Below are 23,412 nucleotides of genomic sequence, written 5' to 3' on the forward strand. Positions count from 1 at the left end.
TGAACAATGATGGGCACTGCTGTCTGAACCATGCAAAACACTGCTGTCTGAATGATGCTGGTCACTGCTGTCTGCATTAAACTGGACACTGCTGTCTGAACCATGTTGGTCACTAGTGTCTAAACCATACTGGACACTGCTGTCTGTACTGTGCTGGAACCTACTGTTTGTATTATGCTGGATATATGGTATATACTGCTCTCCAGTTTAGTTTATTGGCCCTGTAGTGTTTGCTCCTCCCTGACTGGCATATCATCACTATGGCTCTCCCAAGCCTTGGTGTTACACTTGGCTCATCTCTCTGCTTTATCCCTCATAGCTCCCAGTTCTCTTGTCTCCTACATAGTAATATTGCCAGTGTACACCATTTCTTACCAAAGATACAACCAAGACACACACTGTATCCTCTCTCTCATCATCTCCTCTCACCCATGTTTCCCCACTTCAATCCATCTTAAATGCCACCACTGCTGGACTGATTCACGCACCATCTGTTGCAACACTTTGCAAGTTCTTACCCTGGTTCTACAGAACATATCCTCAGGAATCCATGCACGTTATTTTCTTACATCTATACTTTCAGATGAAAAGAATTCCTCATCGACTCTACCTCTACATACCCTCCAACATTTTACACTGGAAAACCGGTACCTTTCCTCTACTTTCAGTGGAGATTCAGAAAGTCAAAAATTAGTACAAAGCCCTTTTTGGCCAGAACAGACCATAAAAAAATGGTACTGTACCAGCCAAAAAGGTACAGTTGGAGGGTATACATCTCCAGCAACCGCCTCTCCTTCCTTCCTGTCCACATTACATCTGCTACTGTTTTTGGCAGAGTATATTTTTGCACCTAGGCCCACTACTACTTAGTTCTGCCACTGCGTAATAATGGAAATATTATGTGTGGTAGGCCCCCACATCTCTCCTCCAACAGGCCTGGCCTAGGTAATCAGAACCCACTCCCCTTTCCCCCCCTTTCACACCCAATGTGCACGGTGGGTGTAGTATGGTATGCCAGTTGCCGGGCTCCCGGCGGCCAGCATACCGGCGCCGGAATCCCGACCGCCGGCATACCGACAGCTGGGCGAGTGCAAATGAGCCCCTTGTGGGCACGGTGGCACGCTATGCGCACCACACTATCTATTCTCTCTCCAGGGGGGTCGTGGACCCCCAAGAGGAAGAAAAGGTGTCGGTATGCCGGGTGTCGGGATTCCTGCGCCGGTATACTGTGCGCTGGGATCCCAACAGCCGGCAAACTGAAGATCACCCGTGCACGGCACATGTCTGCCAATATTACAGCCCAGGCTGGTGAACATAGCAGCCTCTGTTAGGACCCAGCCAGGGCCGGTGCATGGTCTCTCTGCACCCTAGGCAAATCTTTAGCCTAGCACCCCTAACCTGCAACCCCACCCACGACCACCTCCCAGAGGGGAGATGCAGGTGGCCACTAGGTGGGCTGGGGTGATTTGCATCATTATACGTATACAGAGAAAATGGACAACACTCACGGACTTTTAAAATGATAAAATATATTGTAAACAAGTCACAAAATTTAGTGACTTTGTTCACAATATACTTTTACTTTAAAAGGCCTTGAGTGCCGTGTATACATTATATACTGTATAATACTGTATATGGGGTCATGTGTGGATATTTAATTAGGGCTGGGTACGGGATGCCGTCAGTCAGAATACCAAGAGCAGCTTCCCGACGACTATAATACCAACATTTTCAATGAAATTAATTAACCTCACCCCTTACCCTAACCCTCCATCCCCGCAGCCTAACCCTAACCCTCACCGGCATACTATCATTCAGGATGTCGGCTGTCCATTTAATTGTATATGCGTATACATAAATATTTACGCACATACATTCTGTATATTTGTATGCTTCTTATTGTGTTCAAACCCCCCCCCTCCCATCTGTAAGTTCATTACTAACATGCATACAGAGACACACTTTCGTTTTTTGGTAGATGAATTCAGTGGTGCCCTCCAGTGACTGGCGCCCCTAGGCAGCCGCCTAAAGCTGCCTAATGACATACCTCCCAACTTTCACATCTCTGGAAGAGGGACCACATCGCGCGCCAAAGACGCGTGCCTGATTTTTGGGGGGCGTGGCCTCGCGGCAAGTGCCGCGATCGCAAGCCACACCCTTGTTTTCATCATTATGGGGGCATGAACAGCGCTGTGAGAGCTGCTGGTCATGCCCCCTGTCCCTCTCTGCCGTGAATAGACGCCGTGCGCATGCGCACAGCATCTATTCACCGTTGCTCTCCTCAGAGCAGCGAGTGACAGGGGGGGATCTCCCAACTGCCCCCCCACCCGCGGGACACTGCGACCCGCGGGTGGGACAGCGGGACAGACCGTGAAAAACGGGACTGTCCCGCCAAAATCGGGACAGTTGGGAGGTATGCTATTGGTAGAGCCGGCCATGGACCCAGCAGTGAGGTCAGTGGAGATATGGGGGAGGGGGAAGGGGGGGGAGCACAGACAGCTGGGGAAGAAAGTGGAGTGAAGGGAGACCCGTAAAGAAAATAGCAAGAAAGACACAGGGGTGGGGAGGGGAAAAAAATAAAAGGATAGGCAGAAAATGCACACAAATTGTCTAGGCAACGCCAAAAGCCAGATTTCTAGATGACGCTGAGTACAGTGAGACCCCATTCTTTTCAGGGCTAGTATACAATACAATCCAACTTCTGATGGCACAGTGTGCAATCACCCACATTCCCTGGTGCCCATATAGTACACACACAGCACAGTCACTTATGTTAATTGTATATTTATAGATTTTATTTCTTTTAGGTGTGTAATTCTTAGAACTGTTTTTTTGTCTTAATAATGTTCTTTTAAAGACTGACTATAGGTGGTCATTCCGAGTTGTTAGCTCGTTATTTTTTTTCCGCAATGGAGCGATTAGTCGCTAATGCGCATGAGCAATGTCCGCAGTGCGACTGCGCCAAGTAAATTTGCTATTAAGTTAGGTATTTTACTCACGGCATTACAAGGTTTTTTCTTCGTTCTGGTGATCGTAATGTGATTGACAGGAAGTGGGTGTTTCTGGGCGGAAACTGGCCGTTTTATGGGTGTGTGCGAAAAAACGCTGCCGTTTCTGGGAAAAACGCGGGAGTGGCTGGAAAACGGGGGAGTGTCTGGGTGAACGCTGGGTGTGTTTGTGACGTCAAACCAGGAACGAAACTGACTGAACTGATCGCAGTGGCAGAGTAAGTCTCGAACTACTCAGAAACTGCTAAGAACTGTCTATTCGCAAATCTGCTAATCTTTCGTTCGCAAATCTACTATGCTAAGATACACTCCCAGTAGGCGGCGGCTTAGCGCGTGCAAAGCTGCTAAAAGCAGCTTGCGAGCGAACAACTCGGAATGAGGGCCATAGTTCCCACTGACCCTCACCACTGGAGGGCACTCTTTGCACATTGTCCTGCACATCTACGATCAGCTTCCCTTACATGCGGGGGGCGGCCAGCACGGGGCTAGTCCACCCTGCATGTCAGGCCCGACCGCCCCCCCCCCCACCCCACCCCCACACAAGTACAAAAGCATCACACAGCGAAGATGCTTTTGTACTTGAAGAGTATCTCCCTACCAGCGCAGCTCCTGTGCAATGGCAGGGAGCTACTCGTCACTATCTGGGTCGCAGCGGCTGCATGTGACATCACGCAGCCACCACGGCCCGCCCCCCGCACGGTCCTGGCACGCCTGCGTTGCCCGGACGGCGTCCCCAAAAACGGCGGCCAAATGCCACCGGCCCACCCCCTCCCGCCCAGCGACCGCCTCTGCCTGTCAGTCAGGCAGAGGCGATCGCAGGGCTGAGATGGCCATGTCTGGCATGCGCCGGCGCACTGCGGCGCCAGCGCATGAGCAGTTCAGACCTGATCGGCTGCTGTGCATTCTCAGGTCTGAATTAGGTCCATTGTGAGGTAAATTTACTAAGATGGGAGTTCTATTTAAGATGGGATGTTGCCTACAGCAACCAATCAGATTCCAGGCATTATCTTCTAGAAGGTGCTAGATAAATGAAAAGTAGAATCTGATTGGTTCCTATGGGTAACATCCCATCTTAAATAGAACTCCCATCTTAGTAAATTTACCCCTGTGTCTCTACTTATAGATGTCAGGAAATAATGTGTGGAATGTCAGGGGAGACAGAAGGTTAATGGATAGTTTTTTTTATTTTTGTTACACTTATTATTTGTCTGTTTTTGCTTTATAGAATTTGGGATTTGGGTATTCTGACTCCCCCCAGAGTGATCTCTGTAACTTCCGCTTTGTATCTCCCCCGGTAAACGCTCTCATCCTCTGTGGATTACCTGTTTATCTCCAGAAATAAAGTCTCTTCTTTTATAGGTTAAGCTGCAACCTTCAATTGTCTATGACGTCTGACCTTCAAATCTCAGACCCCCACGGGCTCTAATCATGGGGGGAGAATTGCTAAGTGACGAGAATGGTGTGCAGGTTGTCAGTCACCATTAATTAGACGAGCATTTATGTATTTCCTGCATTTTACTGTCCGTGCCTGTTCCTTGCCCTTCACTAAACACCATACAGTATGGAAAGTCTGCATCGTACCCTCTGACAAGCCCTGGAGTCTGATTGGTGGACAGAAATAATAATGGACCTATACTGTACACTGACACCGCCGGTGTTACATAGAATTAGTGATGAGTACAATTTGCAAAACTGCTCAGCAAAATATTTGCCTCATTCTGCATGTCTCACCAGCAGATTTTAGGCTCGCTGTTCTCCATCCTGCACAGCACAACACAATGGTGGTCATTCAGACCCGATCGCACGCTGCCTTTTTTTGGAGCCCCGCGATCGGGTCTGAAGAGCGCGAATGCGCTTGGGCCGCAATGTGCAGGCGCGTCGGTCGCTGGAGATGGCTGGAGCGACGGAACTAATATAGAAAATGTTAGGCGCGGCGAATGCAAGAAGATTGACGGGAAGAGGCCATCCGGGGGTGTCAACTCACCGTTTTCTGGGAGTATCCAGGAAAACGCAGGCATGCCCGGACGTTTCCAGGGAGGGTTCCTGACGTCAGCAGCTTCCAGGATCGTCGCAGCGGCTGAGTAAGTCCTGGGCTGTGCAGAAACTGCACACACTTTTGTTTGTGCAGCTGACTGCACAGCCGATCGCACCCCGATTACCCCTTCCCCTGTAGGCGGCGATTACCTGGTCACAGCAGTGCAAAAAAACGCCTGCGTGCAACCAGGTCTGAATTAGGCCCAATGTACTGACCGTCACCATCCCAGCTTTGTGGCAGTCTTCAAAAGCAGTAAGAGTTGTATTCAGCGGAACTGTGAGGCATAAGCAGCATTTAGACATTATACTGTCAGGGCTCTACATCTACGCCATCTATTCTGTCCTGTTGTGACATAGGGCCTGGTTCAGCGATGTAAGCTAATGCAGTCGCAGGTGTGAAGTTTGTACGCAGCAAACGTGCGCAAACATGCTAATGCTGTAGCTGCCTGGAAATATAGTGTGATGTCCACAGTCGGCATCGCAGCTCCAGGCAATTGCTTATAAATATTAGTGATGTGCACCGGACATTTTTCGGGTTTTGTGTTTTGGTTTTGGATTCGGTTCCGCGGCCGTGTTTTGGATTCGGACGCGTTTTGGCAAAACCTCACCGAAAACTTTTTTGTCGGATTCGGGTGTGTTTTGGATTCGGATGTATTTTTCAAAAAACCCTAAAAAAACAGCTTAAATCATAGAATTTGGGGGTCATTTTGATCCCATAGTATTATTAACCTCAATAACCATAATTTCCACTAATTTCCAGTCTATTCTGAACACCTCACACCTCACAATATTGTTTTTAGTCCTAAAATTTGCACCGAGGTCGCTGGATGGCTAAGCTAAGCGACACAAGTGGCCGACACAAACACCTAGCCCATCTAGGAGTGGCACTGCAGTGTCAGACAGGATGGCACTTCAAAAAAATAGTCCCCAAACAGCACATGATGCAATGAAAAAAAAAGGCGCACCAAGGTCGCTGTGTGACTAAGCTAAGCGACACAAGTGGCCGACACAAACTCCTGGCCCATCTAGGAGTGGCACTGCAGTGTCAGGCAGGATGGCACTTCGAAAAAATTGTCCCCAAACATCACATGATGCAAAGAAAAAAAGAGGCGCACCAAGCTCGCTGTGTGACTAAGCTAAGCGACACAAGTGGCCGACACAAACACCTGGCCCATCTAGGAGTGGCACTGCAGTGTCAGGCAGGATGGCACTTCAAAAAAATTGTCCCCAAACAGCACATGATGCAAAGAAAAATGAAAGAAAAAAGAGGTGCAAGATGGAATTGTCCTTGGGTCCACCCACCCACCCTTATGTTGTATAAACAGGACATGCACACTTTAACAAACCCATCATTTCAGCGACAGGGTCTGCCACACGACTGTGACTGAAATGACGGGTTGCTTTGGGCCCCCACCAAAAAAGAAGCAATCAATCTCTCCTTGCACAAACTGGCTCCAAGAGGCAAGATGTCCACCTCCTCCTCATCGTCCGATTCCTCACCCCTTTCACTGTGTACATCCCCCTCCTCACAGATTATTAATTCGTCCCCACTGGAATCCACCATCTCAGGTCCCTGTGCACTTTGTGGAGGCAATTGCTGCTGGTGAATGTCTCCACGGAGGAATTGATTATAATTAATTTTGATGAACATCATCTTCTCCACATTTTCTGGAAGTAACCTCGTACGCCGATTGCTGACAAGGTGAGCGGCTGCACTAAACACTCTTTCGGAGTACACACTGGAGGGAGGGCAACTTAGGTAGAATAAAGCCAGTTTGTGCAAGGGCCTCCAAATTGCCTCTTTTTCCTGCCACTATACGTACGGACTGTCTGACGTGCTTACTTGGATGCGGTCACTCATATAATCCTCCACCATTCTTTCACTGGTGAGAGAATCATATGAAGTGACAGTAGACGACATGTCAGTAATCGTTGGCAGGTCCTTCAGTCCGGACAAGATGTCAGCACTCGCTCCAGACTGCCCTGCATCACCGCCAGCGGGTGGGCTCGGAATTCTTAGCCTTTTCCTCGCACCCCCAGTTGCGGGAGAATGTGAAGGAGGAGATGTTGACGGGTCACGTTCCGCTTGACTTGACAATTTTCTCTCCAGCAGGTCTTTGAACCTCTGCAAACTTGTGTCTGCCGGAAAGAGAGATACAATGTAGGTTTTAAATCTAGGATCGAGCACGGTGGCCAAAATGTAGTGCTCTGATTTCAACAGATTGACCACCTGTGAATCCTGGTTAAGCGAATTAAGGGCTCCATCCACAAGTCCCACATGCCTAGCGGAATCGCTCTGATTTAGCTCCTCCTTCAATGTCTCCAGCTTCTTCTGCAAAAGCCTGATGAGGGGAATGACCTGACTCAGGCTGGCAGTGTCTGAACTGACTTCACGTGTGGCAAGTTCAAAGGGTTGCAGAACCTTGCACAACGTTGAAATCATTCTCCACTGCGCTTGAGTCAGGTGCATTCCCCCTCCTTTGCCTATATCGTGGCCAGATGTATAGGCTTGAATGGCCTTTTGCTGCTCCTCCATCCTCTGAAGCATATAGAGGGTTGAATTCCACCTCGTTACCACCTCTTGCTTCAGATGATGGCAGGGCAGGTTCAGGATTGTTTGGTGGTGCTCCAGTCTTCTGTACGCGGTGGCTGAATGCCGAAAGTGGCCCGCAATTCTTTGGGCCACCGACAGCATCTCTTGCATGCCCCTGTCGTTTTTTAAATAATTCTGCACCACCAAATTCAATGTATGTGCAAAACATGGGACGTGCTGGAATTTGCCCAGATGTAATGCACGCACAATATTGCTGGCGTTGTCCGATGTCACAAATCCCCAGGAGAGTCCAATTGGGGTAAGCCATTCTACGATGATCTTCCTCAGTTTCGTAAGAGGTTGTCAGCTGTGTGCCTCTTCTGGAAAGGGGTGATATAAAGCGTAGCCTGCCTAGGAACGAGTTGGCGTTTGCGAGATGCTGCTACTGGTGCCGCCGCTGCTGTTCTTGCTGCGGGAGGCAATACATCTACCCAGTGGGCTGTCACAGTCATATAGTCCTGAGTCTGCCGTGCTCCACTTGTCCACATGTCCGTGGTTAAGTGGACATTGGGTACAACTGCATTTTTTAGGACACTGGTGAGTCTTTTTCTGAGGTCTGTGTACATTTTCGGTATCGCCTGCCTAGAGAAATGGAACCTAGATGGTATTTGGTACCGGGGACACAGTACCTCAATCAAGTCTCTAGTTGCCTCTGAATTAACGGTGGATACCGGAACCACGTTTCTCACCGCCCAGGCTGCCAAGGCCTGAGTTATCTGCTTTGCAGCAGGATGACTGCTGTGATATTTCATCTTCCTCGCAAAGGACTGTTGGACAGTCAATTGCTTACTGGAAGTAGTACAAGTGGTCTTCCGACTTCCCCTCTGGCATGACGATCGACTCCCAGCAGCTACAACAGCAGCGCCAGCAGCAGTAGGCGTTACACTCAAGGATGCATCGGAGGAATCCCAGGCAGGAGAGGACTCATCAGACTTGCCAGTGACATGGCCTGCAGGACTATTGGCTTTCCTGGGTAAGGAGGAAATTGACACTGAGGGAGTTGGTGGTGTGGTTTGCAGGAGCTTGGTTACAAGAGGAAGGGATTTAGTGGTCAGTGGACTGCTTCCGCTGTCACCCAAAGTTTTTGAACTTGTCACTGACTTCTGATGAATGCGGACCAGGTGACGTATAAGGGAGGATGTTCCGAGGTGGTTAACGTCCTTACCTCTACTTATTACAGCTTGACAAAGGCAACACACGGCTTGACACCTGTTGTCCGCATTTGTGTTGAAATAATTCCACACCAAAGAGCTGATTTTTTTTGTATTTTGACCAGGCATGTCAATGGCCATATTCGTCCCACGGACAACAGGTGTCTCCCCGGGTGCCTGACTTAAACAAACCACCTCACCATCAGAATCCTCCTTGTCAATTTCCTCCCCAGCGCCCGCAACACCCATATCCTCATCCTGGTGTACTTCAACAGTGACATCTTCAATTTGACTATCAGGAACTGGTCTGCGGGTGCTCCTTCCAGCACTTGCAGGGGGCATGCAAATGGTGGAAGGCGCAAGCTCTTCCCGTCCAGTGTTGGGAAGGTCAGGCATCGCAACCGACACAATTGGACTCTCCTTGGGTATTTGTGATTTAGAAGAACGCACAGTTCTTTGCTGTGCTTTTGCCAGCTTAAGTCTTTTCATTTTTCTAGCGAGAGGATGAGTGCTTCCATCCTCATGTGAAGCTGAACCACTAGCCATGAACATAGGCCAGGGCCTCAGCCGTTCCTTGCCACTCCGTGTCGTAAATGGCATATTGGCAAGTTTACGCTTCTCCTCAGACGATTTTGATTTTGATTTTTGGGTCATTTTACTGAACTTTTGTTTTTTGGATTTTACATGCTCTCTACTATGACATTGGGCATCGGCCTTGGCAGACGATGTTGATGGCATTTCATCGTCTCGGCCATGACTAGTGGCAGCAGCTTCAGCACGAGGTGGAAGTGGATCTTGATCTTTCCCTATTTTAACCTCCACATTTTTGTTCTCCATATTTTAATGTGTGGAATTATATGCCAGTATCAATAGCAATGGCCTACTACTATATATACTGCGCACAACTAAAATGCACCACAGGTATAGAATGTAGATGGATAGTATACTTAATGACGACACAGAGGTAGGTACAGCAGTGGCCTTCCGTACCGTACTGCTATATATAGTATACTGGTGGTCACTGTGTCAGCAAACTGCAAAACTAAAATGCACCACAGGTATAGAATGTAGATGGATAGTATACTTAATGACGACACAGAGGTAGGTACAGCAGTGGCCTTCCGTACCATACTGCTATATATAGTATACTGGTGGTCAGTGTCACTGTGTCAGCAAACTGCAAAACTAAAATACACCACAGGTATAGAATGTAGATGGATAGTATACTTAATGACGACACAGAGGTAGGTACAGCAGTGGCCTTCCGTACCGTACTGCTATATATAGTATACTGGTGGTCACTGTGTCAGCAAACTGCAAAACTAAAATGCACCACAGGTATAGAATGTAGATGACGTGCAATACAAAGATAAAAAAGTGGTTGTAAAGTGCGCAATAAAGGTCCAAAGGTCAGCCCAGAGATAATGCAAGAAGTTTCACCTACTTCACAAATTTCACAATGTACTAGAATGTTTGTATTCCCCTTAGGCGCTCCTTGGATCTAACATGCCATAGATCATGGATCTTCAATATCACAACCTATATAATGTAGCTTGATGTTCCTCAATTATTGAGGGGCAGCAAGAATACAAAAAAAGAAAGAAAGAAAAAAGACCACAATAGTGTAGAAGTCCTTTTTAAGAATTTGTGCAGGAGTACTGTTTCTAATACATCTCACTCACAATATTTCCAAAATAAACAGGCATATAGGGGTTTTCTTTATGGTGTAGATTTTCCCAAGATGGATTCACAAGTAGTCAGAGGATCTCTTTCCACCCTTTTCCTAAAGGTATAGGTCAGGATACCTCCAAAGCAGGGACAACAAAGAGAAGAGAGCAATAGTGCAATAATCCTTTGGACAAATGGATATTTATTTTTCTACATATACACTCACATAGAAATAAAGATTAAAAGCATATCACACAGCGTTGTCTCAAAATCCCCACACAGGAATCCACACTGGTTAGCTGAGAGTGTTATAGCAGCAGGTACAGTCAGAGTTCCGGTTACTCACGGCTCCCCTCCAGGTGAAATGGTGAAGGAATCAAAGGACAACGTCAGCATGCAGAGACCGGTCCGCTTAACGCGTTTCGGTTATTACCTTTTTCAAAAGCGGATGGTCTAACCCAAAAAGTCCTCCCCTTTTAAACCCCATAAACAGCCCAAATGGAAAACAGGTGGTTGCTAATTCTTTCAAATTACACCATTGTTCCGTATTTCCGCGGACGTCACTTCCGGTAACTTCCGGTCACGTGGTGTCGCGTCTCGGCGGAACATCCATATGACCGATGTGTGTAGGTTTCTTACGTCTTAGTTTCCAGACATGACTCATTAACATAAATGCTCAGATCCAAAAAATGCACCTCATGTTTACTTACATCGAATGTTAATTTGATGTTTCTATCATTAAGGTTTAAATTATCACAGAAGGTCCTCAAGCTCTCCTCACTTCCCCTCCATATAAATAAAATGTCATCGATGAACCGAAGCCAGGACACCAGGCCTGCCCCCGCCAACTCGTCATTCCATACTGCCATCTCCTCCCAGTAGGACATAAACAAGTTGGCATAACTGGGGGCAAACCTGGTGCCCATGGCGGTACCCACCTGTTGGAGGTAATAATCCCCATTAAAGTAAAAATAATTATTTTGTAAAATAAACAAAATACTCTCAAGAATGAATTCTTTCATCGGCCCATCAATATTATTTTTTTCCAAGAAATGAGTTACTGCTTGTATCCCCAAAGCAGGTTGGATGATGGTATACAGAGTACTCACGTCAGCTGTACACAAAAAACATTCAGGATCCCATTTTATATTTTGCAATTTTCTAATGGTATCTCCTGTGTCTTTTAAATAAGATCTACTTTGGGTAACCATAGGCTGTAAGAAAGAATCAATTAAAGCTGAAAGATTAGAAGTTATTCCATTACATCCGGAAATAATTGGTCTGCCCAGGGGGTGGAGTGGATCCTTATGAACTTTTGGCAATGTATATATAGTCGGTACATTGGGTTCTTTGATATTAATGAACTCATATTCATCTTTAGTGATGAGTCCTTTTTCTAGTGCTCTAGAGGTAATATCCTTAAGAGCATCAGTGATCTTACTTGTTGGATCACTTTTAAGGCGTTTATAAGTATCTCCTTCTTTAAGCTGTTTATCAATTTCACCAATATAATCAGATCGGTTCATAAGTACCACTCCACCCCCCTTATCGGCGGGCTTTATAATCAATTCTTGATCCTGTTGTAGAGATTTTACAGCCAGGAATTCTTTTTTTGTTAGATTGCATCTTCTATGTTTATTCTTCTTACTGGTCAATATACACTTATCTATCTCATCTATTACTATTTTACTGAAGCAATCTATACAGCTTCCCTTCATGTTCGTTGGATAGAAATTTGATTTATTTTTAAATTTGGATTTTGGAGTCACATTTAAATTGGAGTTATCTGAGAGGGTATCTTTTCCCAGAAAGAACTTTTTAATAGTAAGTTTCCTTACAAACTTATTAATGTCGATATATAATTCGAAAGGACTGGGTTCACTAGTAGGAGCAAATTTTAAGCTTTTCTTCAATACTTTTTCTTCTATAGCAGTTAATTTTCTGGCACTTAGATTGAATATTTTTACTGAATTGGACTCATCATTCGATCTATTTGATGTACTTTTCTCTTTGATCACTTTCTTTTTCTGTTTTTTCATGCCCCCCCTTTTACCTCTTTTAGTTTTTTTCTTTTCAGCTATTCCCTTCTCGGAGTTCTGAAGTCCTGATCTAAAAAAGTGGGCCTTTGTTCCTGTCTCCTTGATAGAGTATCATACCTATTTCTTGTTTCTATGTTAAATCCTCTTCTTTGATTATTCCTTTCAAAATCTTTCCCATTATTAACCCAAGCATGACTATCTCTCTGATTCCTCATAATTAATTTGTTATGAGGCTCTTCCCTCCAATTACTTCTCCAATATCTTTTAAATCCCCCATTATATTGGGCATTATCCCATTCTCGATCTTCCCTTCTAGGGTTTCTAGTTTGCGTTATAGTATCATTATCCCTCCTCTCCTGATAATTAAATCTATGGGTCCTATTTTCTCTTTGAATTATACTCCTTTTCTCTTGATTTAAGCTAGAATTTTCACCTACCAAATTTGTTTCTTTTACTGGCAGTTTTGATGGTATTATGGTATTTTTATCCCTTAGATATTTTTTTTGCTTTTTTGTTTTCAATTCTTTAGTGTTCTTGTCAATTTTTAATTGAATCTGCCTCTCAGCTTCTTTAACATCTTGTTGATCTCTAAATGGGGTAATTAGTCCTTCCAGAGACTTAATTTCCTCATTTAATCGTGAAAGATTTGATTTTCTCTCCTTCACGATTAATTCCATTAATGAGGTAGAACAGTGTTTGAGGATCTGTTCCCAATCTTTGATAAACTCTTCATTTGAGCTATCAAAGCTGGGTAGTTTAGAAATCATTAGACCCTTAGGGACCATCTTATCTGCCAAATATCTTTCCATAGTGACTAATTCCCACCATATGCGATTTTCTTTTAAAATCACAACCTCAAGTTTTGATAATAAATTACTTAAATCTGCATCTTCTACATTCTCAATTGCATCACATTCAAACATATCTTTGAGAAGATCCTTTCTTCTCTCTTGATGTGAAAACATGCTTGCAGCACTCATAACCACTTATAAAATTAATTGATATCTCTGGAGTGTACGTATATTTTGTTTAAAAGCAAGTGTTGTTTATTTATTTAAACTAATTTTTGCTTTTTATTCTATTCCATGTTATTTTCTGAAATGGTACGATTACACGTTGATCCCCGGAATCCCACTTCCAGCCCAAAAAAGTTTTATTATGTATATCATGTGACCAGAAGTAATATCGCGTTGGGTGGAACGCATCTTGATCCGCATGGTTAAAGACATGCAAAGCCGCGACATCACATGACCGGAAACTTCCGGACGTGACGTCTGGAGGTATGCATCTTGACACGCAAGGAAATAAGAAAGAAACCTACACACATCGGTCATATGGATGTTCCGCCGAGACGCGACACCACGTGACCGGAAGTTACCGGAAGTGACGTCCGCGGAAATACGGAACAATGGTGTAATTTGAAAGAATTAGCAACCACCTGTTTTCCATTTGGGCTGTTTATGGGGTTTAAAAGGGGAGGACTTTTTGGGTTAGACCATCCGCTTTTGAAAAAGGTAATAACCGAAACGCGTTAAGCGGACCGGTCTCTGCATGCTGACGTTGTCCTTTGATTCCTTCACCATTTCACCTGGAGGGGAGCCGTGAGTAACCGGAACTCTGACTGTACCTGCTGCTATAACACTCTCAGCTAACCAGTGTGGATTCCTGTGTGGGGATTTTGAGACAACGCTGTGTGATATGCTTTTACTTTTTATTTTTATGTGAGTGCATATGTAGAAAAATAAATATCCATTTGTCCAAAGGATTATTGCACTATTGCTCTCTTCTCTTTGTTGTCCCTGCTTTGGAGGTATCCTGACCTATACCTTTAGGAAAAGGGTGGAAAGAGATCCTCTGACTACTTGTGAATCCATCTTGGGAAAATCTACACCATAAAGAAAACCCCTATATGCCTGTTTATTTTGGAAATATTGTGAGTGAGATGTATTAGAAACAGTACTCCTGCACAAATTCTTAAAAAGGACTTCTACACTATTGTGGTCTTTTTTCTTTTTTCCTTTTTTTGTATTCTTGCTGCCCCTCAATAATTGAGGAACATCAAGCTACATTATATAGGTTGTGATATTGAAGATCCATGATCTATGGCATGTTAGATCCAAGGAGCGCCTAAGGGGAATACAAACATTCTAGTACATAGAATGTAGATGGATAGTATACTTAATGACGACACAGAGGTAGGTACAGCAGTGGCCTTCCATACCGTACTGCTATATATAGTATACTGGTGGTCACTGTGTCAGCAAAACTCTGCACTGTACTCCTCCTATATAATATTATACTGGTGGTCCCGACTCCCCAGTCCCCACAATAAAGCAGCACACTGAGCACAGATATGGAGTGTTTTTCAGGCAGACAACGTATAATGGTGGTCACTGTCAGCAAAACTCTGCACTGTACTCCTCCTATATAATATTAATTATACTGGTGGTCCCCAGTCCCCACATTAAAATAAAGCAGCACACTGAGCACAGATATGGAGTGTTTTTCAGGCAGACAACGTATACTGGTGGTCACTGTCAGCAAAACTCTGCACTGTACTCCTGCTATATAATACAGCTGCTCCCCAGTCCCCACAATTAAGCAGTGTGAGCACAGATATATATGCAGCACACTGAGCACAGATATGGAGCATTTTTTTCAGGCAGAGAACGGATAACTGGTGGTCACTGATCAGCAAAACTCTGCACTGTACTCCTCCTATATTATACAGCTGCTCCCCAGTCCTCCCCACAATGAATTAAGCAATAATGCACAATCAAATTCAACAATAACGGAGAGGACGCCAGCCACGTCCTCTCCCTAACATTTGCAATGCACGAGTGAAAATGGCGGCGACGCGCGGCTGCTTATATAGAATCCGAATCTCGCGAGAATCCGACAGCGGGATGATGACGTTCGGGCGCGCTCGGGTTACCCGAGCCATACGGGAGAATCCGAGTGTAAAAAGGGTGAAGTTCGCGGGGGTTCGGTTTCCGAGAAACCGAACCCGCTCATCACTAATAAATATACAGAGGCGGTCGCAGGTCCATCCAGAGTATGTGAGTAGCCTATGGTCGCACAGAGTGGCCTTCGGAATTAAGATGCTGGCGACCATGTTTTCTGCATACGGGATCGCCACTCTTCGTTACCTCCCCCAAATGGTCCCTGACTGTTAATCACTTTTGGAACAAATCTTCACTGTGAGCTCCACCAATCAGCATGCTTACAGCCATGCAATGTCTGGCTGCAGCCATCCACCAATCAGCATGCTTACAGCCATGCACTGTCTGGCTGCAGGCTGGGAGGCATGTAGAGAATGCTGCACTCGACTATCCAGCCATCCACCAATCAGCATGCTGCACACAGACACTTCCTATTCTCAAAGGCCCCCAGTATCATGAGGTCCTGGGCAGCTGCCCAGTGTGACTATACGCTAAGATGAATCTTCTTGATCTCTTTGCTGCATGACACGGTTGAGCACTCTCTTCTCATAAAACACATTAATCCCTAGGTCTTCTGGACACGGCTGTATCCTGGTCCTCATCATACTTATATAATCGCTCTTTCAGTGTTTGCTTCTCTGCATCCACCTCCTCGTCATTACCTTTATCAGCTGGAATACTTCAAGGCTCAGTACTAGGGGCCTAATTCAGACCTGATCGCTCCTCTGCGAGTTTGCAGAGGTTTGCTATAGGATAGTCGCCCTCCAGCCAGAGTGAATACCCGCCCCGTGCAAGTCTGCGTACGCCGTGCGAAAAGCTCTGCAAATGACAGTCAGCTGCAAATCCGTTTGCAACTCACTCACCATCTAATGTTTTTCCAGTCTGTGCAGTCTGTGCCTAGCCCAGGACTTACTCCTACAGTGCTATAGAATCAGGCTGATCAGGGCCGGAGCTGACGTCACACACCCTCCCTGAAAGCGCTTGGGAATTCCTGGGTTTTTCCTGACACTCCCAGAAAACGTCCATTTATCACCCCCAAATGTTCGCTTCCTTTCAATTAATCTGGGTTCACCTTGCGATCAAAAAAGATGCAGGATTTTTTCGCAGTTTGGCCTCGCGCCTGCACATTACGATCCATATGTATGCGCAGTCATTCGATAATCGGCCGCTTTGTTATTTCGCACAACAGCGATCGGATCTGAATTAGGCCCCAGGTTCTCCTTTTCCATCTATACCACATCTCTCCATAAATGAATGTCGACATATTGCCCATGGCAGCCCAATGGTAACTTACCTGCTTCCACCGGCTGCAGCACCTTCAGCTGAGCCTTACAGAACCCGTCGGTAATGTGGCTCTTAGTTCCGTCAGAGTCAGAACAAATGAGAACAAATGTACACCATAAAGAAACAAATGTCACCTTTGTAACAGAAAAACAATTGTGGATTAAAATTATTTTATCCCTGAACTTTGTGGGATTAAGAATGGCATAAGATTTTGTGTGTACAATCGTTAAGTAGGTATCTGATATTGTGGCAGACAGTCTACGCCACAGTAAGGAGGAAACGCAGCAGCCTGCAGGAGACAGGCAATGGCGGTATCCCACGATCCTGCCCAATTTTCTAGAGCGACAATAATTTAAAAGGTAAAATAAACCTGCTTTTGCCTTTCCAACTCTTGCTACTTAAAAACAACGGGCAGGCTCTCTGCAATCTCACCGCTGACTGCATCTCGCATGATGCAGTGTGTTCCCCTAAGTGTGGGAGAAAAACAAAGAATCGTCAGCACCAGCAAATGAGAAATCAGTGATGAATATACAGTATAACATTGCCATACCTATCGTTTGGAGCACCTTCTATCATAATGTTTTAACAAAAATTTTGCTTGACGATAAACATCATCGAAAGTAACAATACATTTTCAGCAAATTTAATAAGGATTTGATAACTTACGTACACATTTCCAGTCCATAGGGCACCGCAGAAAATGAACACTCAATTTTTCTGTACACTATAAAACACAATAAAACTACCCCTGAATATTACTTCCGAGGTGTCAGGGCCACCAAGAGTGGCCATGGGCCTGGGTACTCATGGGGCGTGACCAAATCCCCTAATAAATAAAAAAATAATTTCCCCAGTTTAACCACCCACATAGCCACCATAAACTTTTCTACCCTCTCAACTCTCTTATACACAGTTCACACAAAACTAACATGTGTTCTACACTCAAACATCGTGCCGACAAAGGACAACATAACTGTGTGACTGGATCATAGAGGCCAACAAAAACCTCTGCAATCTGGATGGACCATTGTGCAATAGGTAGCACCTATCCTTGTGTAACAAATGCCTATTTCTCTATAAATTGTAAGCTTGCGAGCAGGGCCCTCTGACCTCTTTATCTGTTATTACCCAGTCTTGGTTTATTACTGTATTGTTCCCAGTTGTAAAATAAATGTTAGATGCTTGTACTTTAGAAATACATTAGTAAATGTCTTCATATAGTAATGTGGCTTTATCTCTTGGAAGTACATATTTGTCCACCCTCCACTACCTACCGTATACAAGCAATCTGCACCTACTATTGCAGGATAAAGAGTCTGGCTGGAAATGTGCATTGTAAGACTCCAAAACCACTCTTATTATCTTACATACCTTATAAGGATCATCTCCCTCCACTGCATTATTAAATTATCCTTTTTTTATCTAAAATGCTGCTCATTCAACAGTTATTTTTATCTTAAATGAATTATGAATGTGAAGGGACATCCGAGTTGTCTTTAGTATATTGCCTCAGTAGTAAGTACATGCTGATGGTTTTATTACAGTGATAGAGGCTCCAATAAATGTATTTTCCTGTATAACATTTGTCTGCTACAGTACGTATTATTAACAGCAGAGAGTGCGGGCAGCTTATCAGACAGGCGACCAGCGGTAAATTACCGTAACACGGTCCTGATTCAGAGTCTGTGAACAGGGCTGTCTTAATAGCAGTGTTTGGCCCCTGGGCAAAGCAATGCACTGGGGCCCCTACCTATCCTCCAGCAGTAGTGGGGGGAAGGGTTCTATAAGTGGCAGCTTTGATGTCCCGCGGGCGGTAGGGGGTGTTCTATCTCCCGCTCAGCATGTAGGACCTGGAGCAGTAATTTATGATAATTACTCCTTTACTGCACAGATGGTGGGAGATGGGGTGGGAGGGAGAACACTAAACTGTAGAAGGGGCATTGGGGTAAATGAAGGGGCCCCGGTACATGACTTCCAGGGTGGTAGGGGGTGTTTAATACACAGGGGAGGGGTGGATAGTGGAGTGGGCTTAATATTCATCATTTTCAGTTGAGAGGGCAGCTTGCTTGACTGCAGATATCTCCAGTTCCTGGAAATAGATTTCTTAGCTTTCAATTAGATAACAAACTAGAGATTCCCACCTTTCAGGAGATCCAATCCACCAACAAATATACAAAACTGCATACCAGGCGTGTGGAGCAGGGACCAGCTGCTGGAAGGCTGATATCTCTGGTTCTGGGCATAGTAGAGACAAGCTGCCAGTGTCCACAGAAAGGGGAGAGTCCCAGATTTTGGAGAATACCCTCAGAAAAACTATAAGTCAGACAGAGCCTGAGATATCTGGCTGGGAAGAGCAATTAACAGGCTCAGATGGGGACCACTGCTTTGAAGTTGGATATCTCTGGTTCCCCATGGCCGATTTTCAAAAATCTGGTACCTCTGGAATAAGGGGACCCACAGCTATCAGCCCAGGGCCCTTATACTCCTGGGGCCCTTGGGCAGTTGCCCATTGAGTCCATACAAAAGAGCGCCATTTCTGTACCTACTGTAGACCCAATGGTTTATGCATACCTCCCAACTGTCCCGATTTTCGCGGGACAGTCCCATTTTTTGGGGTCTGTCCTGCTGTCCCTCCTGCAGGCCGCAGTGTCCCGCGGTGGGTGGGGGGGGGGCAGTTGGGAGGTTCCTGATCACTTGCTGCTCTGCTCAGTTCAGAGCAAAGCAGCGGAGAATAGCGTCTATTCCAGTGAGGGAGAGGGACTGGGGGCATGGCCAGCGGCTCACAGAGTGCTGGCCGTGCCCCCACTGTGACGAAATTTGGAGGCGTGGCTTACAATTGTGGCACCCACGTGAAGCCACTCCCCCATTCCATTGGGTCACGCCCCCTTTTCGACACCGCGCTGCGGAGTCCCTCCTTGCAACACCAGAATGTTGGGAGGTATGGTTAATGTACAATTCTGATGTTTACCGATCTGTACTGCGTTTGTGCCGATCTTGTACTGTGAGACCCCTTGCAGAGCCCCCTAAGCAGCAGCATGAGTGACAGGCTATGGCTGTTTGGAGGTGGGGAGGGAGTGGCAACGGGGACTGTTTTACAAAGCCGGCGGCATGACGACCCCTGTGATGTGGGCATGCTGCCTCTTCCAATGCAGATTTGCGGTCCCTGCAGAGGAGTTCCAGCAGTCATTCTGAGTAAGGCCCTCATTCCGAGTTGTTCGCTCGTTATTTTTCTTCGCATCGGAGCGATTAATCGCAAACTGCGCATGCGCAATGTTCGCAGTGCGCCTGCGCTAAGTAAATTTGCACAAAAGTTTGGTATTTTACTCACGGCATTACGAGGTTTTTTCATCGTTCTGGTGATCGTAGTGTGATTGACAGGAAGTGGGTGTTTCTGGGCGGAAACTGGCCGTTTTATGGGAGTGTGCGAAAAAACGCAGGCGTTTCGGGAAAAAACGCGGGAGTGGCTGGAGAAACGGGGGAGTGTCTGGACGAACGCTGGGTGTGTTTGTGACGTCAAACCAGGAACGAAAAGGACTGAACTGATCGCAGTGGAGGAGTAAGTCTCGAGCTACTCAGAAACTGCAAAGAATTTTCTATTCGCAATTCTGCTAATCTTTCGTTCGCAATTCTGCTAAGCTAAGATACACTCCCAGTAGGCAGCGGCTTAGCGTGTGCAATGCTGCTAAAAGCAGCTAGCGAGCGAACAACTCGGAATGAGGGCTAACGAGCGAACAACTCGGAATGAGGGCCTAAGTGCATAAATAGCACTGGAAATGATGGTACACTGTTTTCACGTAAAGATAACAGAGAGGACACAGTTATCACTACAATCAGTAACTTATACAATTATACCTCAATGTACTGCATGGCAATTTGCAGAAACTATAGCTCTAGATAAACATTTAATCTCAGAAACTATTAGAGCCACCTGAGTTCAATAACTATTAATGGACCTTGCTCCTGTGATGCACTGTACCCTCTTGCAGCACCGGCGCCAAGAATAGTATTTTTCTATTTCTTTTCTTTTTTTTTTGAGGGGACATGGCCACACCTATCAGATTTGACCACACCCCCTTGCAGTTTCCGGGCCCTTATCGGCTCTCGATGGCCCTGCCTCTACCTAATAATGATTTGTAAAAGGATAAACCACACAATCTATTTAGGATTATTCAAGCATTTATTAGAAGGACATGAGATATAAGACATAATGTTGCCACAATCCAAATTGTACAGTATTTACAATAAAACTGAAAATAATTAATTGATGAACACTTTTAGTTTATATTTTACAGTGCTCACATATGCACTTTATGTGACACTAGTGTTTTAATGTTTTGCTAGTATATTTGCAAGGAGTGAATGTGAGACAACACTTATTGGAATTTTGTTGCCCACCTACAAAATGTAATGTAATGACATTTATATAGAACTAGCTGGAGTACCCGGCGTTGCCCGGGATTTTAAGAATGTTTGTTTACAAAAATGAATTTCAATATTAAACACACAGTATAAATAACATAGTATAAAAAAGCATGTAAAATGTTATACACATCAATAAAACGAAAACCAAATTTATAAATAGCACAGCACAGCACATTATGTACCTCCTGATATACTCTGTGCTGCTAGGGGACTGTGCTACTTCCACTATATAACTCTCAGTGTGTGGGTTCGTGCTACCTCCATTCCTCTCCTCACATCATGTCACTGCCCCTGTCACATGCAGCCCTGTCCCCACTGACACATCACTCCTCTCCTGATATACTCTGTGCTGCTGGGGACACTGCTCCTCCCACTATATAACTCTCAGTCTGTGGCATCCTGTCGGATTCGGGTGTGTTTTGGATTCGGGTGTTTTTTTACAAAAAACCCTCAAAAACAGCTTAAATCATAGAATTTGGGGGTAATTTTGATCCCATAGTATTATTAACCTCAATAACCATAATGTCCACTCATTTCCAATCTATTCTGAACACCTCACACCTCACAATATTATTTTTAGTCCTAAAATTTGCACCGAGGTCACTGGATGACTAAGCTAAGCGACCCAAGTGGCCGACACAAATACCTGGCCCATCTAGGAGTGGCACTGCAGTGTCAGACAGGATGGCATATTAAAAAAAATTGTCCCCAAACAGCACATGATGCAAAGAAAAAAAGAGGTGCAATGAGGTAGCTGTGTGACTAAGCTAAGTGACCCAAGTGGCCGACACAAACACCTGGCCCATCTAGGAGTGGCACTGCAGTGTCAGACAGGGTGGCACTTCAAAAAATAGTCCCCAAACAGCACATGATGCAAAGAAAAAAAGAGGTGCACCAAGGTCGCTGGATTGCTAAGCTAAGCGACCCAAGTGGCCGACACAAACACCTGGCCCATCTAGGAGTGGCACTGCAGTTTTCTAGCGAGAGGATGAGTGCTTCCATCCTCATGTGAAGCTGAACCACTAGCCATGAACATAGGCCAGGCCCTCAGCCGTTCCTTGCCACTCCGTGTCGTAAATGGCATATTGGCAAGTTTACGCTTCTCCTCAGATGATTTTAATTTAGATTTTTGGGTCATTTTACTGAACTTTATTTTTTTGGATTTTACATGCTCTCTACTATGACATTGGTCATCGGCCTTGGCAGACGACGTTGATGGCATTTCATCTTCTCGGCCATGACTAGTGGCAGCAGCTTCAGCACGAGGTGGATGTGGATCTTGATCTTTCCCTATTTTACCCTCCACATTTTTGTTCTCCATTTTTTAATGTGTGGAATTATATGCCAGTAATATATCAATAGCAATAGCCTACTACTATATATACTGCGCACAACTTAAATGCACCACAGGTATGGATGGATAGTATACTTGACGACACAGAGGTAGGTAGAGCAGTGGCCTACTGTACTGTACTGCTATATATTATATACTGGTGGTCATCAAAATGATGCACTGTCCTACTACTATAAGTATATATATACTGCGCACAAAAACTTAAATACACCACAGGTATGGATGGATAGTATACTTGACGACACAGAGGTAGGTAGAGCAGTGGCCTACTGTACCGTACTGCTATATATTATATACTAGTGGTCAGCAAAATTATGCACTGTCCTACTACTATATATATACTGCGCACAAAAACTTAAATGCACTACAGGTATGGATGGATAGTATACTTGATGACACAGAGGTAGGTAGAGCAGTGGTCTACTGTACCGTACTGCTATATATTATATACCGGTGGTCAGCAAAATTATGCACTGTACTCCTACTATATACTACAATGCAACACAGATATGGAGCGTTTTTCAGGCAGGGAACGTATAATACTGGTGGTCACTGGTCAGCAAAACTCTGCACTGTCCTCCTCCTATATAATACTGGTGGTCCCCAGTCCCCACAATAAAGCACACTGAGCACAGATATTTGCAGCACACTAAGCACAGATATGGAGCATTTTTCAGGCAGAGAACGTATAATACTGTTAGAAGTGGGTGGGTTATTTTGTTTCTGTGCAGGGTAAATACTGGCTGCTTTATTTTTATACTGCAATTTAGATTGCAGATTGAACACACCCCACCCAAATCTAACTCTCTCTGCACATGTTATATCTGCCTCCCCTGCAGTGCACATTGGGGGTCCTTCTGAGTTGTTCGCTCGCAAGCTGCTTTTAGCAGCTTTGCACACACTAAGCCGCCGCCTAC

This window comes from Pseudophryne corroboree, chromosome 1 (assembly GCF_028390025.1).
Source record: "Pseudophryne corroboree isolate aPseCor3 chromosome 1, aPseCor3.hap2, whole genome shotgun sequence".
Classification (NCBI taxonomy): domain Eukaryota; kingdom Metazoa; phylum Chordata; class Amphibia; order Anura; family Myobatrachidae; genus Pseudophryne; species Pseudophryne corroboree.